This window comes from Aquila chrysaetos, chromosome 8 (genome assembly GCF_900496995.4).
Source record: "Aquila chrysaetos chrysaetos chromosome 8, bAquChr1.4, whole genome shotgun sequence".
Lineage (NCBI taxonomy): Eukaryota > Metazoa > Chordata > Aves > Accipitriformes > Accipitridae > Aquila > Aquila chrysaetos.
This window is the reverse complement of record NC_044011.1, coordinates 30663573-30681295: the sequence shown is the minus strand read 5'-3', so window position 1 is coordinate 30681295 and position 17723 is coordinate 30663573. Positions and strand designations below refer to the sequence as shown.

General features: G+C 38.6%; 1 protein-coding gene across 3 annotated transcripts in view; it reads left to right on the top strand.

Annotated features, from left to right (window-relative positions):
• MACROD2 (mono-ADP ribosylhydrolase 2) overlaps positions 1-17723 on the top strand; it is a 905745-nt gene that overhangs the window by 35323 nt on the left and 852699 nt on the right. The window lies entirely within an intron of this gene.

Genomic DNA, 17723 nt, shown 5'->3' with positions numbered 1-17723 from the left:
CATTGGGATGGACTAGGTTGTTCTGGGTTTGTACAGGTATTAGCTCAACATGATCTCAGTCAGTGTAAGTAATACAGTAAGGTTTGCATGGGAATTAGTATTTCTATGCGTAACGTAATCCCATTAAATATGTGCAGTTAGGTATTGAATAGGAGAGGGTCTACTTTGGTTGGAGTAAGTAAGCTTTAGGTTTATCTCATCTAACTTACTAGATGCAGGAAACAGGATACCTACTTGCCAAAACGGTAATGAGAGTTGTTAAAAAATGCTGTTGTATAGCTTGTTGTGTAGCAGTCTGGCTAACCCTGTCTGTCTCCTCTTCCTTCTCCTTTAGTAGGAGGCATTGCTTTTGCTTAATTCCCTTAGCTGCTGAATAGAAGAGTGATGCGGTGTCTTTTACCCTGTGTTAGGATTTCAGATTTGCCTAGTGTTTTGCCATTTGCTGCAGATTTTGGGGAAGCTTTTCGGAAATGTTAGTTACTTGAAATACAGTTTCAATTACTTGTTACATAAATAATTATGGACTGTGAAATGCAGTTTAGGTTTTGTTTTGACCTATGGCTGTTAGAAACTGACTTTTCTGACAAAAGGAAAACATTTCTGTTGCACACCCAGAAGTTGCTTTCTTGAGGAATTGAGAATGTCTCTTGCTTAAAAATTAGTATTAAGGGTATGGCTTGGCTTTAAAAATCAGAACTCCAAACCCCTTTGTGTGACCTGTCACAGTCATAAAAATTAGTAATGGCAGCTAAATATACATCAAAGCATGGTGGAGGCTTGTGGAAGTGGTATTTGCTTGTTAATCCAAGCACAATGGCAAGTGCTGTTTGCGTCACGTGCATGTAATAGACGCTTGTATGTTTATATGCTGTTGTTCAGAGTTGTTTCTGAAACATGCTGTGTTGTTTGGATGTATGTGAGAGTTGTTTTAATTATAATATTGAAGATGCTGAAAACCCCTGTGCTTTCTTCGCAACAGTGGGGTGATGAGCTACTGCTGCTCCCATGCGTCTCTGATTCACTCAGAGGTGACAAGAACATTCAAGGTTCATTTTACTATCTCCTGCCTGGATTTTCACTTGTGCAATGTGCTTGAATGGCCAAGAAGTGACATGGGTCTTACCATTCCTTCCTCCTTTGGGGTACCCTGTCCCAAATACTGGACCCCCGGCTGCAGAGGAGCTATTCAGAGCTCTGCAGCTTCTCTCCTGGGCTGTGCTGGAGGGCAGGCAGTCTCATAAAGAAGAGATTACTTGGCTCTTGTTAGGAGCTATGTTGTAATGGCCCTTGTTCTCAGATGGTTTCAGCAGTGATGCCTTGAGGCCTGGGGCTTTTATTGCTTACTGTGTTTGAGTAGTTGAAATTTGTGAGAAAACACTGATTCAGAAAGCTTTTTAGGATTACTGCTCCCTCTCTCTTTTGTCACTTGCATGTCTATGCTGCAGTAACTTTAACCTGGTGTACAACATGAACCACTTAAGTACGTCTCTGTAGCACCTTTGTTTTATGCTTTAAAGTTGGTTCCTGTAGAGTAATAAAAAGTTAATATCTGGTATGCTTGGTTGTAGGCTGTCTCAAAAAGATGGTTCTGTCAGCTATATTTGATTTGTATTTAGAATGTTTTGGTTTGCAAATCCACGTTAAAAATGCTTTTAAATTTATAGTGTGAACCATATTGGTTTTTCAAGAGAACTGTACTCTTGTGTCATGTGAAATAACTTCTTATTTAAGAAAGAGATGGTATTGCTTTCAACTCTATCAAACCAGGTTATAGAGGAATGTAAGTCTTCCCAGTGACTTGATATGCTACATAATATGAACTGGCAACCCATTTCCTTTACATTTCTAAGAATTTGTGGTGTATAGCCTATTTCAGAGAAACTCTGTTTTTTCATCTTTTTGGTTTCAGTCCACTTTGAAGTTATTACTTTGAGCAGTGTGGTCCAGGTCACTACTGGACTAGTTCTGAATTTCTGCAAATCTGAGTCCTGATACTAGTCTTTCTGAAATTAAAATAAAATTTTATAATGACTTGAGAATAGTCAGTCAGTGAAAAATGGTGGATTTTACCTGCAGAGTTCACTGAACTATATTGGGAAAACAGAAATCCAGAATTTATGCATGACTTCTTATTTCTGAGGTTCTGTGAAAACTTTCATTTTAGCTTGGCCGTTTCCTTAAAAAAATAAAATAACTGTATCTGCCTTGGGGGAAGGGTTGACTAGGATAAATACAGCAGTTCTTAGTTTTCCTTTGATTCCTTGGCTGAAGGTATCTCCAGACACTGGAGGCCAGATGGTTTTTGCCTTGTCACAGCAGAGCTTTGCCTACCAGCAGTTCTAACCTTGGCTGTGACACAGCTAATTATAGTGTGGGGTTTTTTTGTTGTTGGTTGTTCTTTTGTTTTTTGGGGGTTTTTTTTTTTTTAGTACTAGATGACAAACCCCAGCATTTCAGAGAGCTGAGCGACCAGCATTAGGGCTGTTATGCCACAGAGTGATTTCTCTACCTTGCACCTCCCTTCAGGCAAAAAAATGAACCTGCTTAGGAGGCCCAAACTTGGTGTTTTGGTAGGGCTTAGAGCCCAAAGACTCTGTAGGTCAGGAGTTTACAGCTTCAGAGGCTGCAACTGTAGTTCAGACTAGTCTCCAACACCAGTGATAGATTAGATTAAAATGAAAACTGTTTCTTAAATTCAAAGTTAATCCCCTGACAGACAGCACAAGGATTGCTTTCAGCTGGGAGGATTTCTCTCTGTTATATACTCTTATCAAAGACACAGCATAAGGTTTCGGTTCCACACTTTCTTCATGCCCGTGTCCCAGGGGTTGAGTTACATCTTGCTTCTCCTCTTCCTTCATCAGACTCAAAACAAGATTTGAGCCAGAAAGTATATCTTAGCAATATCTCTGCTGCCTTCCTCTTCTCTCCCATCCTCCAGTTCTAGCACCCAGCAGAGCACCTTGTGTTGACTGCAGCCTCCCTTTCTACCCTTTCCACCCTTATCCTTCTTGTGGAGAAGGATGTAAGGGGGGAAGCATACATGACATTGCCTTTTTTCCTTAGAAAGGCTCCTATGAGCTGTTATCAGATGTAGTGTCATAACTGCAAATCGGTGTCGCAGATCATAGCCTTCAACGTTTGGTTTCAGCAGCCATGGGCACCAGCAGTCACGGAAGCTGTGCTGATGTATTTAAAACCCCTTTTTCTTATTTAGGCCAGTGCTAATCATCCAGGAAAGCTGAGTTTTGTTCTTATTTCTTGTCAGCCTCTTTTAGAGATCCAAGGCTCTTCTGCTTTGCCTGGGGGTGAGAGATAGATGGCTCCTTGGTGTCTTTGCTGTAGACGCTGTGCCTCAGGAGTCTCCCCTGAGCGCTGCTGGAGTCACTTCATATTTCATAATCCCCTGCTGACAATTAAGTCAATTTGCTGGTGGAGGCATGATGGAGCTAAGCTAGGACATGCTCCTTTTTTAGCCAGGATATGGAGTGAAAAGCTTACTCTTTTGCTTTGATTGAATTGAAAACTGAAGCATATCGTTACCTGTCCCTGGCTTGGAACGTCCATCAGATTTATCAGTGGCTTTGCCACCCTTGCTGGACTTCTTACTCATGAATTTGTTTTCCTTTTTTTGTTTAAGGGGAGGAGGAATCAAAGCAGGCATGCATTGAGTTTGGTGCAGAAGATGGTAAAGCATCACTCCTCAGCAAGAAAGGATCCAGCTGTGAGCTGGGGAGCCTGGATCTCTAAGGACCTCCTTGTGGGAGTGGGGGAAGGACATGGCCTCAACATCCAGGGCTTTAGGAAAAGGGGACAGGCACTTTGGATCTGTGCAAACTAAGTAGTGTCTTTCTTGCCCAGTGTGGTCTCTAACTGGATCAGGGGATTATTTTTTAAATTATCTGGCCAAATGCAACATTCCTCTCGCTAGAAATATTGCTTTGGCTTTGATTTTTTTTTTTTTTTTAAACAACATTGTCTTGTGTAGTCTTGATAAATATATAATTTGGTTAATATTTTCTTGGTCTGCCTTGGGTCTAATTTTTTTTTTTTTTCTCCCCAATCCTGGCATGAATACCGTGTTGCAAATGTGGTTAGTTTGGTGACATGGAGGATGATTTAACATTTAAGAAGTGGAATTTTGGGTGCTTTCTGGTTGTGGTGAAATCGGTTTATGAATTGACTTACATTTTTTTGCTTGGGGTTGTTAATGTTTTTTAGACACAGGATCTTTCTAGTTCATGTTTATACACGCTTAGCGTAGTATTTCATTCCAGGTGCCTACACTGCAACATGTAATATGTGTGTATATTTGCAGTCTTTGTACTTTGATTTTGTTTTATTTTTTTTTAATTTTAGCTGCAGTTTTAAGTGTTTTTCCCAGACTAGCTAAGTAAATAGTCTGTACCATCAGCAGTCTGCTTGGCATTGTACGAATACTGAAAATAAATCCTTTATAATTAGCAAGACTGAAGAGTTGTTATGAACCTGAATATATACCTGCAGTATACCTCTTGTGAATGCATATAATGAATCTATGAATTAGGTAAGAAAGAAAATGTGCATGTAAACTGGAAATCAAATCAGTTGCTGAACAGCCCCAGGCTTTTAATTCAACTTTTGTACAAACTGGTCCAGGTATCCCACAGTGGGCTAATTCTTAGCAAGATTGAGGTAAATGTATTAATACAGCTTCAGTGGTCCACACATGAAAGTACTGTCTTTATATTACAGAAGTTTCTTTCAATTATATCATCTTTTAAATGCTTCTTTCTTTTCCTGTGGAGTATCATAATGGAATATGATGGAATTTCCTGACATGTAACATGTATGCATGTGTGAAGGTAGCTGATGGGAGAAGGGAGTGGAAAGAAAGATGTTTGAAAAGATTGTTTATGGGTATTTTTTTTTTTTTATACTGATACAACTGGTGTCTCACTTTTTTCTTTTGAAAACCTTGCTGGGTGAAGCTGATGTGTTAATGGATGTAGGATGTCCATTCTCAAATTATGTGAACTATTTCATCTTAAGAATCGGAAATCTGAATCTGATACTTCCAAAGCATTTGGAACTTCTTTGTCCAAAATGTTTGCTTTTCAGAGTGCACGGGTGACTCTTTTTGGTACTGACACACTATTCTTCTGAAGCTTAATACCTGCATTGTATATAATAGCTTGCAAGTTTTATGAAAATGCTGATTTTAAATAAGGCAGTTGTGTCACTGACTAGATAGGAGTTTAAGTCTTGAACCTGGAAAAAGCTGCAGAAGTTCTTAAATTCTAGTGTATACATAGTCACATTCACTTTGGAAGGATTGTTAATACATAATTTTAAGGACATACACAAGTCTTGAAAAAATTATGTGTTAAAGGGCTATTTCTTAGTGAAGTTCTTTTTTTTTCTCCAGTATTTAATAAAAAGGCACTAAGTTCTGTTCTCTTTAAAAGCTGTTCTCTAATCACTGTAGTTCATAATTTTAGCTTCAAAGTGTAGTCTGTACAGAGAGGCAATGAGGTGTATCCATATCTAGAAATTAAGCAGTAATCATGTAGTTTGGTGTTTCAACAGGCTTTGTTCATTAGTAAGTACAATGATCCATTGTAAGTACTTGCTATAGTCATGATGTTCTTAACAGTCTGAAACTTAAATGCTCCAGAATGATTTTTAAATATATATTTCTGACTGAAGCGGTGCTGCCAGGTGTACCAAATGCACTTCTATGTGTCTTGGTGTAATGGTAACTGTTCTGTAGAGTCCTTATGAGAATAGTATCAGAAATTGTGTTTTTGTGTAATGTGCGCAGGCATGTGTATGTGGCTTTGGATTTACCAATAATTCATGCTTGCACTAAGAGCAACAACAACAACTATAGACATGGCAGCGTGATTGGAAAAGGTTGTTTAAATAAAACATGTCTGAAGAAATTGAAGCAAGAGAAGGAGAAACAGAGGCGCAGCAAACACTGAGGAAAACAGAGAAAGGGGAGAAATAAAACTGAAGTGCTGCAAATTAGTGGGAGAAGGAAGTTGGCACTGAAATACAGGTGAGCACACGCAGAAGAAGTTGTTAGTGATTTGATGGGTTTGAATTATTGAAGTTCATCTTGTAGCTCCATGAACCCAGCTCTTAATGACTAAGACAATACCTACAGATTGTGAAGTTTGATCAATAAGCTGTAGAATGTGAAGAAATGGATGCTTTTAATTTATGAGATGAGGGAATGTTTTGATGTGCTAAAGATGTGAGTGGGAAGGAGCAGGAGAGGGTCACTTGACCAGGGTGTTGTGGGTTGGGGCTGTAATTATACAGCAGTTTGGAAGGTTCTTGGCAATAAAACCAATTAACACTGAATGAGAGGGTCTGTCTGTGCTTTAACTCCTCCCTGGAAGCTGTCAACCCAGGATTGTCCTGGGCAAGCACATGAAAATGTGGAAGGCAGCCATTCGGTGAAATTTCTTTCACCTTTCCGACCTTAGTGAAGCAATTTAGCTTGCGACTGTACGTTAATATTTTTTGTTAATAGTGTGTGTAAGGTAATTGTGAAATGCTTACATGGGGTTGAAGGGAGAGAAGTAGCCTGTGTTTTTAGTTATTTTGGTATTGCAAATGGACTGTTTGTTACAGTAGCTGAACCACCTGTTAAGAAGCTGCTGATTTTCAGTTATGTTTTACAGTGCAGACTGTACTTGCAACCTAGAAACTGTGTAAGAAGATGCCACAGTGTGCAAAATCTTTTTAATCTGGAGATTTTGGGGCAGGGGGGCTGTCCTGGCGCAGTCCTGCTGGAGCTCGTGTGCTGCATGTGCTGCTGGGGCTTCTGCACGCAGGTACAACACTGTTGTCTGCTGCCCATCGGTTCTCAGCCAGTAAGACAGAGTGCAAAGCCATAGCTCATAAATGATTAACTATCAGTGTGATCCAAAGAAATGGCAAGCTGTATAATAACCACAGTTGCCTTCGTGTTATATTGAGAGCAAAAGGTCGGTGATCCCAGACCAACGCAGGTCTATCCTTTGCCTCCTAACAAGCATCAAATGTTTTATAAATGGAGGCAGAATTCAAATCACTGCTCTTTAGGTTTTTTTGGTGAGCGCAGCGCTGAATTTATTTAGTTTTTATTGTGGAGACTTTGGGTCACTAGAGTGTGCTGCAAGCCCAGCCCTGCGCGGCCTGAGCTGGCTGCAAGCTTGCCCCAGCGCTTTCCCTGCCGTTGGGTGACCGTGAATTTTTCATCATGTTGCTTTGCTGTCGCCTGGGCAACTTGAGCAAATTCCCCTGCTATTTTCTTTGTGTTACACCCTGCTTTCCTGCCAATGAATGACCTGGTGGCTTGTTAGCCTGGTACCTGGATGCCCCAGGAGAGCATCGTGTCGTTAAGCATTGTAATGTCCCTACGGCCGCCTTTATTTTGCCAAATAAGAAGCCCATATGAGGTTGCCACGCTGATGGCTTATAAAGAGTTGGTATCAACAGCATCTAATTAAACCCTTTATAGGTGTTGTGTAGTAATGTTTATGGAGTTGGGCTTTTGAGCTTTGTGGTAGCGAATGTGGGGAAGAAAATGCAGACCTGCTGCATAGGGCTGTGTATGGAGGAAAGCACACTGTGTGTACAGTGCTTGGAAATTTATTCATTTTCTTTATCAAAAAGTCTTAGTTCTGCCTTTTTAGAATAAATGTGGTCTGTTTTCCATGTCCCTGCAAGTTATTCTTTGATAGAGATGCACAAATTGAAACTAGTAATTTTTTTTGACGTTCAATGCTTTTCTGCTTGGTCAGGAAAACTTTGTACAGTTGAATTCTTTTCATATTTTTGGTGAAGGCTGAGGCAGTCTGGATGTCTAGCTTGAGGACAAATTCAAAACTGTAGAAATGTAATTAGAAGATTTTTTATTACTTCTGCTGTCCTGTCTTATTTTAATTAAGTTCATCTCTGATGAAAATTGCACTCTGAAATATAGTGGGAAATCCATAATGTCTTCTCTTCTTGGATGAAGATCACGGTTGACAATTCTCCTCTGCGGGCATACTGTGAGTTTCTGTTGTGAGAATAAAAGTTCAGCTGTACAGGGAGTAGTTTTCATAGGGACAGGGCTAAAGTTGTGAGGCTTCATACAGAAACCAAGGACAATTGCCTTTCATCTGAAGTGTGAGATTAACCTGTCTTCCATGTAAGTAAATGTGTATTTTTGAAGTCATAACTTCCCGAAACCAAAAGCCTGCTAAGAAAAAGCACTGTTATGTATACACTTGTCTACCTACACGTTCTGCAAAGGATGAAACAAATTATTAACTTGTTTAATGCTCTACTGGAAGGCATTTTAATACAAGGGCAAAGTCTATCTGAGCACCCCTATATATACAACAGGATTACTTGCAGTTGCTAGCATCAGGCTACTGTCAGGGCAACTTCTTTTGTTTTACTTGCAGCCGTGTGTGCTATTGCATGTTTCAGTATTAATCTTGTAACTCATTCTGCAAAGCGGGCAGGCCATCTTGTGCAATTCAACAGAAAACTGGGAAATATGAGCATGGATTAGGACAGCTAGGAAAAAATACTGTGCTGAGGGGTCCCCTTTCCTGCCCCTTCTGATGATTTTGACTTTATGCAAAAATAGGTTGTCCAGCTATTTTCTGTCTCTGAGCATGTGGATGAAGTGGCCAAATCAGACCGGCAGAATCTTTAAGTGGTGTTAGTGTTCAATGGCAATGTGATAACATGGTTTAATCTGGAAATAGTTATGGCTGCTAATATGTCTGGAATTTGTGCCAGATGGTCATTTTCTTGTCTAGAATGATACAAGCTAAACCTGAAAAAAAAAACCACCCCAAAACCCAAACCCTACAAACAGGTCCAGCAGGCTCACTGTTCATACAGTGCATGGAGCTGTTTTATCCAGTGTCTTTAATTGAATGTGATGAACATAGGTTTGGCACACCGACTTCCAAAAAGTAAAAATTCTCTTTTCAGGCCAGTGAGGGATGAATGCTTCTTGTTAATTTTTGCTGCACTAATGTGAGAAATAAATTTTTTTTTTTGTTATTTTTGAGCTATATGTTAAGGTTGTAAATTTCCTTGGAAAGCTAGCAAATGGAACATGCCTATGAAGAGATTAAAGTAATTATACTTGCAATGCTCCACTAGCAACAGAGAGCAGTCTGGGATAAAATTATTTGGAGAGACGCCAAAGCCAAGTTTGGTTCCATTTTAAGCTAAAACTAATTAAAGTTGTCAGGTCTTACAGTGGTCAAAGGTTGCTTAGCTGCTACTTGAAATAAATGAATCTTTTTCTCAATCAGTGACGCTAACAGCTACGTGTTTGCAGCTGTCTTCATAATAAAAAGAACTTCAAGAACCTTCTAGTTCTTGTACGTATGTTTATCTCTGCATATGTCTCTTTCAGCATGTCAAGTGGTATATTCTGGCCATAATATGGAGTTACCAGTCTCACCAGCTCTACGTATTAGTCTTTTTGCCTATGCCCGTCTTCTCCTTTGTTATTTTATTTCATTTGTGGGGAGGAATTCTTATGAAGAAACTTTATCAAGAGGCTGCTTTAAGTCTTTCTGTTTCAGAAAAGCTGCTTTGGGTCATTCTATATATTTAAAACAGCTGTGCAAGATTTAGGAGAACAAATATGGGTTCCTAGAATATAAAGTCTGATAGAATATTAAATTTTCTAAAATACTCTTAATTTTTCAGATGTCATATGCCAAATACAGTTTACCTCAATTTCTGTTGAATGAGCTGTTGGTGATGAAGATAGTCATGAGTTCGGCAGTTTTAAGTGGTGTAACCATCCTGAAACTCTGGATTTATTTTTTTTTTTTTATTAATGATGATAGATGTATTTCCTCCCTCAAGCAAGTACTGATAAGTAATCACTGAAAATATGCTTATGGCACTTTCAAGAATGGAAAGCCTATACTCACTGTCAGTAGTAGGTTTTTGAGAGAATCTGTATAGGGGATGACGCTATATATAATGAGGATATATTATCCATATGTTCCTAAAAATCTGAAATGGTTAAAAAGAATAGAGTTGGGATTTTTTTTTTGTTTGTTTCTTTGTTTTTTTGCTATTGCATGTGCATTGATGTGGAGGTAGGTGTATATACCCAAGGTTTGATCTCAGCATGTTAAAACTGAATTTTTGCAGTCTTGCATTTTGTAGTTTGGAGGTGGAAAGTTTGAAAATGTTTTTTCCAGTGTCCAACTTGCTGCATTTATATACCCGGTTCTGACTTTCTGCTACATAAACCAGCATGAACCTTTGGAAGCAGCTTCACTTACGCACCTCTGCACATGTGTGCACACACATGTGTGTTGAAATAACACAGCCAAGCAGTTAATTCTTTCATGCTTTTGTTATGGATGAGATGTAAAATTGAGTCACTTTTTTTTTTTTTTAATCATAGTAGGGCTCAGGAATGGCGCTGGGCCAATATCTGTGTGAAACTTATGTTTTTGACTGAAGAACTATCTAGAAATAAATTTGTTTGCATTACTTACTAGTTCAACTGTTTTCCTTCCAAAAAGAAAAACAAAACCCCCCATGTTGATAACTTTAAAAAAGCTCATTTAAAAATTTATTATTAAATTTACCTGGATATGTTTGTACATGGGGAGGAAAATGAAGAGAAGACATGGAGTGAAGAGGCTGATATCAGCCAGAGCTACTTGCTGAAACGTTGGATGTGTCACTTGTATGTACTACTTCTAATAAATAAACTTTTACCTCTACAGTTTCCCCTAGCTCTACTGTAAGCTTACCATGAAATCTAGATGTCAGGCTTGACTGGCTAAATTCCAACTGGGATAATTGGTAATTTGCCCTTGCAAATTCATTTGGGGTTTTTTTTTATTCCTCTTTTTTTATTTTACCTGAGCGGCTTTGAAGTGGTACTTCTAGGTATACCACGTGCGTGTATATATATATTTTACTATATGATATCCATTGTGCATTAATATAATGAGGAGCATTGAGGAGACAAGCTTGAAAGCATGAGTTGGGATTGCATGTCAGTTGACTTTCTGTGCTTTGGATGTCTCAACCCTGATACTTCATTAAAGCTATTGGGTTAAATTGACTTTGCGCATTAGTCTTAGGAAGTGAAAAAGCTTAGTGGATATTGCAGGTTGCAAAGAGGCACTTTATGGAAATTAACTATGTTGCCAAGATATTTTTTGTATATGAAAATTGCAAACATGAGATCAAACAGGTTGTGTAAGACTTGCTTTGGCTTTATAGTGTCTATGTATAATTTTAGTAATAATGTTTAAGCACAATTATGAAATAATACTGTTTCCTGTGAATTTTTGTTGTTGTAGAGCTTACCCTTACAGTGAGCTCATATGTCTGTAACTGTTCACAACAAGCTTTCAGCAGCAGCTACACAGAGGAGACATATTTAACTGGACTGGAATGGCAACCTAAAGCAATGCTAACGAACCCCGTGGGATTGGGATAACTCTTAGTTACAGCAGGTGCTTGCTAAGCTGGGGTTTAGCAATTTGTTGCCTGAAACTGTGAGGAAGGCAACCTGTCTGACCAGAATGTCAGTTTATGAAACTTCCAGGGGGATGACTCCAGAGTGGTCAATGTGTGATGTTAAAAACTAACAGAACCTTTTTATTAAAAAGGGAAAAATACACTTGCAGTGAGTGTGTTGAGAAAAGTGAGGAAGTGCAATTGCTGTACTTTATTTTTCAGTAAAAGAATCTTAAAAGTATTTATTAACAATAAAAGAAGTTATAAGCATATTGGACTGGATGCTGTCTTTACGTGTTAACCTACTGAGAGAGTTACCCACGGCTTGGCCATGGCAGTTCCTCTGTGTCTGTTTGGTGCTCCCCTTGTCTTTGCAGGAGAAAGGCACCATTTGACCATAGTGTGCTGTCCCGTGTTTATGGATGTGGGGAACTTGGGCTCTAGCATCGAGCAGCAGCCTCTAAATGCCAACTTCCTTAGTGCAAAATGTATTTTAAATTGTTTGCTGCTATTGCTGCAAAATTCCTGGACCAGCTTTTTACCCAACTCCTCTGTTTTGGCCATCTCACTCCCTGTGGGAGGGAGGGCTGGCTGCCCTTAGCCTTTCAGAACAGGGAGTAGCTTCAGTGTTAAACTTCTCTTCTCAACCTGTAAATCTTCTTACTGTAAAAGTGATTAGACAGATTCATAGTCAACGGGTCATAAATGGATAGTAAAAGGACTGAACATAAATGTACACTCTAACATCCTTAATGGAGCAGTTACTGATGCAGGGGGAATACAAGGGGAAGGGACCGCAGGCAGCTGCTGGGTTGACATGTTCTCCCTGAACATTGTCCCCTGTTGCTCCCATCAGAGAGATAATCCTGGGCTAGAAAGACAATTAGTCTTACCTAGTAAGGCATTTCTTCCTCTTAATAGTATTATGGAGTAGGTATCTCTTGCTCTTAAAACCTAAACTGCTCAGGCTTCTCAGGACAGACTCATTTCACCCTCACTGCCCCTGCCATCAGGAATAAGTTTAAATTTGCATAAAATATGGAGGAAATGCTTCTGAATTTATTTCCAATAGCACTGATGTCTGGAGCCATTCTTCCCTTGTAGGAATAAATGTTGTAAGAGAAGTCTACCTTCTCTAAATATTTATTTTTTTCCTTTTATGTTCACAAGTTGCCTTGTAATGAATGACAGTTCAATTATTTCAGTAACATGTAGCAATTTGGGATCTTGTGGAGTGGCATGTATGTTTATATATATGAACTCTAGTAGTTAAAGCCAACCAAGGCAGTGATGTGAAGTGGTGTGCTGTATTCCTAGAAACAGGAATATCCAAGTGGCTATAATTGAGTGATCTGAAGATGGTATCTGTTGGGGATTTGCTCTTGGGTGCATTAATAAGCAATAATGGTTAAAATAGAGATGTGGATCCACATATATACATATGCTTTTTTACCATGGCATTTTAATCAAGTACAGACTATGTAGGAGAAAGTATTATGTTGTTTTTGTGTACATAGCACAGTTAAGACTAGAGTGTTTACTTGCGAAGTTCACAGTGGATTGCCAGATTTTTTTTTCAAATCTGCTTTCAAAACTACACCGTGACAAACTGCACTTGCCAGTCTGAGTTGCTAACGATATCTAGAAACCTTATGTTAATCACTAAAACCCACAAGCCCCTGAACAAGCAAACATATCAAAGAAGTCATGGATTAGCTTGTTATGCTGTCCTGGATGACTTGTTTTTCAGTATGCTTATGGGGATTGGTTTCTACTGCCCACCAGTTATTTAATCCTGTTTTTTAACATGGAAATTTGGTGGAAAAAGCTACTAAATCTCCTTTTCTAAAATAGAAGATCTTTATTTATTGTTTATCATGGAACAATTAAAATGAATGTGAATATCTGTTTATGAAAGCGCCAAAGCTTGTAATTGCTTGCTTGTTTGCTCTGGGGTTTATTTAGGGTTTTTGAGGGCTACCAATGCCAGGTAGGAGAATACTCGCAGAAACTGTATGCTGGGTTTTGTGTGTGTTTGTTTGTTTAGTTGGAATTGTAGGATTAAATTATTATTGTAAAGGAGACAGGCCTTCAAAGGGTGCCGAAACAGTAACTGTAGCATTTAAATTACGTCTTGTTTCATCAGTAAAATTCTTGAACTTTAGTTAAGAACTTTGCATGTCAAAAGATAGTTGTTGAGTGATAGTATGTATGCATATATTTTATCACCAAATACTTCAGTGTAAGTATTGAGTATTTCACAATGAAAAAGTGGAACATTTTTGTTTATTACTGGTAAACAGTGGTTATGCTCTTCAGGTTTCATACCAGCGCTTGAACAAGTAAATATCTACTGCTTCACAATGAAAAACCCCCAAAGCTTCCAGGTTGCAGCTGGTGAAAGAGGTCATGTTTGTATTTGAGAACAGATTGATCGCAAATTTTGGCTCTACTATAATTTGTTTATTACCCATTGGCTGATTGATACTGTGCAAATAGAAAAACCCCAGGTTGAGGCAGAAGTGAAACTTGCACTTCTCCTGGTCAGCTTTAACTGAACTGGCTGCTGTCCGTCTCAAACAGAAATGCTTTTGCTTTCATCTGTGGTCTGCAGTGGAAGGACAAAAGCGGGGACTTTTAAAAGCTATATTGAGAATCAGGACCTGAAATCCCATTGACTTTTAATGAAGGTTAGGGGCAGATGCTTTTGTTGTGCATCAGAAACTTCCCTCCTCTCTCGATTGTCCAAGTTGCTGATGGTGGATGAGATGTGCCTGTGCTACTTTATGGACACCTTTAGCAACAAAAGTTGTCTGGAGTTATTTTGTTCGCTATCTTGCCTGAACTGAAATACAGATCCCCTTTACTTTTTTCCATGAAGAGCAGTCTGTAATCACACACACATCTCCGTCCCTTTCCTCTATATGCTGCAGAGCCATGTCTCTCTATAGTAAAGCCACTTGAAAGATAAAAGCACTGAGAACTTACTGCTTGGTTACTTTGTGCTGGAGAACTGGGTACCATGAGAAAATAGAGTTAAGATTTTTCTGAAGGTATCTTGTGCTGTTGTATGGGAGAAATTTTATCTGTTGACCTGCAAAAGGTGTGGCAAAGGTCTCTTTCAAGCAGTGTTGCAAATACCTTCCATGTACCTACATATGGCTGTGCTTACAGGAAACATAGTTTAATAAGTTTAAAGCACTTCTTCATTCCTTGAATAAATGAAGAAGTTGCCTCCCTAATTTTTTTTCTTTGATAATGTGAGATGATACTGTCATCATTTATATATTTTACAGTATTGCCAGTCACAACCTTGGAAAAAATGCTGCTAGCATACAGAAGCTTTTTTTAAGAATTTTTTAAAAATATTTGGATCTTCCTCTCCAGGTATGCTTTTCCCATGCTGACAGGACGCTGCTGCCATGACAAGAACTGGTTAGCGCGCACACTTGCTTAATTCACTGCAAAGTGTCCAGGCAGCTTTCTGACTGTCTCTCTGGTACTCATGGAGTAGGATCATAGCCTCTCTGTATGAAGAGGGTGGGGAGGGAGGAGTATTGTTGTTTTGGGAAATACATGGGAAATGCAAAGACTGATTTCTTTGACACTTTAAGTATTCCTGGATACAGCTTGGAATCAAACCTAGTTTTACATCTTGGTGTTTGTGCTCTCCTAATTGCCAGCTGGTTCTTCTCTCTTTGCCTGTGAATGCATTGTGTATTGTGTACTATAATCTCTGAGAATTTAGGACGTAAACGGATTTGTAGTTACTTTTGTTCCCTCCTTTTGTGTTAGAAGATCTTTGTATTTTGTGTGGTTATTGTAAGTGCAGCATTTGGTTATAAAACGTGAAACTACTTTAACTATGGGGAGTGTGCAGTGAATGCCTCTATTTTCTGCATTATTTTAGGAGTTGAGAAGGAGATGCATCTGTATGTGATTCTTGCTTCTTTTGAAAAAGGTCTTTCGATGCATTATGGATGAAGCTAAAGACAGAGTGCTTTTTAAAAAGTTTATCTTGCATAGTCACGCTATATATGAATGTAGAATCTATATTTCTCTTAATGACTACACTGTTGTCCACCTTTTTACTTGTGGCTTTCTTCCACAATTCAATAATCATCTTCTTTATTATGCATATATGAAATGATGAATGATTGCTTTATAAAAGTCTGCCGATATAGGGTTGGAAAGTATTGGAAGCAATGTAGGCTCGCCATTTGTCTTGAGTTGCGTTTCACAAATACCTGCATCCTGTCTGAACTGGTATTTTCCAAAGCTGCTCTTCCACGTGGCCTGTCTGTAGAAAAATGGTGTTCTGGCAAATGCATCTGCTTACCTCTGTGTGTGTGTTGCATATGGATTTTACTTTACCATACTGTATCAGAAAACTCAATATCACAAGAAGCTAACATACTTTCTATAACATTATGAAGTAACCTGCATTGGTAGTTGTTCTTCATAAAGGTTAGAATATATTTTTATAACCAGAACAGTTACTACTGGAAAGCTAAGATGAGGTCTCCGATTTTGGCTATTAATATTACACCCTTCAGCTGTTCTGTCTGCGTTTTTATAGTTATGTAACTTTATTTTTGGTTTAATCTTTTCATTATATAAACCTTTGTCATTTTTAAGAACAGATTATGAAACCACAAGTCAGAAGAAACTACTCTTGGGTGCTTCTGGAAAAAACTGAACATAGGGGCAGAAGTATGGTAATATCTCCATCACTGATTTAAAAAAAAAAAAAATAAAAATTGGAAGAGAGGAGATAGGGAATGCTTTCAGCCGCCTGAGCAATGTTTTCTTGGCTATGACCAGTAGTGTCTTTATGCTGAAAATGGACAGTAACCTTGTGTGTTGCCTTCATCATCTGTGTCTTATGTAACATTTGCCCAAAACCTAAGCTGTTTTCTGAGTGTTTTGATAACTGAGAATGTGACAGAAGGTTATTAAAAAGTAGAGATCTTGAAAGTCTCCAGAATAATTAAAATGCATAAACCACAAGTAAGTAGCAGATGGCAAGCAAGTGGTTGAATTAAACCAATAACTCTTTAAATACGTAACCTTAACAGCTAATGTACTGACATGGTAGGTTGTACTACAGTTCCTACTAGCATTGTTTTAATGATGGCAAGAGCTAAAATACAGTTTTAGAGACTATATTAAAAAACCCTAAAAATCATTAGCTTACTGGGTTTTAGGTTTGATCTCATCCTCCCTTCCCCCATTCACGTGGATTTTGTTCTTTAGGCTGGTGTTCTGCAAACTGTTACATGGGCTGAAGGATGGAGAGGAGTTGGCACCTTTCACTTCTTGGTATTTGAAAAAATAAAAGGAAAGTAGGTTTGCCGCATGAATTTCAGTAGATATGGTCAAGGTTCAAATCATGTTTGTTGGTTTGCAAAGGGAAGAAGTGTTATTTAGGAGGCTTTGGAGTAAGTGTAACTGAGAAAGTGGTTCTTGCATGTTTTGTAATGTGGACTTTAACATCATCCCCATCATTTGCTTTCTGTTAACTGGTGAAATTTGGACTTACTGGGTTGGCAGAGTAAGCCCTAAGACAGCTTTAGACTGAGGTTTAATTTGCTGCCTATATGCCCACCTGGTTATAGTACCTATGTTCTTACATGTTTGTAAGTTGAACTTTTTCTAATTTTGACATGAGAAGGCAATGAAGTAGATTCTGTTTCAGCTGCTAGTGTGTGTTATTTTAGAGTTTATTTTGGTTTTGGACTTTGCACAGTAGCGTTACCAGCTCAAAGACGTTCTTCATATTTCTGTTCTTTCTAAGATTGGTCAAACAGAGGGCTTGCTTCCAGCAGTGGTATCTGGTGGATTAATTGATTGCTATGACAGCATGTATGGTATAATAATTGTTCCCTGCCTCCCCAGCAATGAACATGCAAGCATAACTGTGCAGTACATGTACTTGTGAGTAGGAGAAATGGGGTTTGTTGCTAATTCTTCAGTTTAAACTACAGAATAAACAGATTAATGGTATTAGAGCCCTTAACAGTATATGTATATTGTCATGGTAACAAGGACACCTGAGATAATACAAGTCTAATCTGATTTTTTTTTTTTTTAAAAGAGAAACAGTTTAATGGAGTATTACCTACTTCTTACTTATCTCCATAGCTTATTTACTTACTCTGTAAGAAAATGTGTTTGCTCGGCCCACCCCTTTCTTTCCAGCCTTGCAGAATCCTTTGGGTATCCAAGTCAGG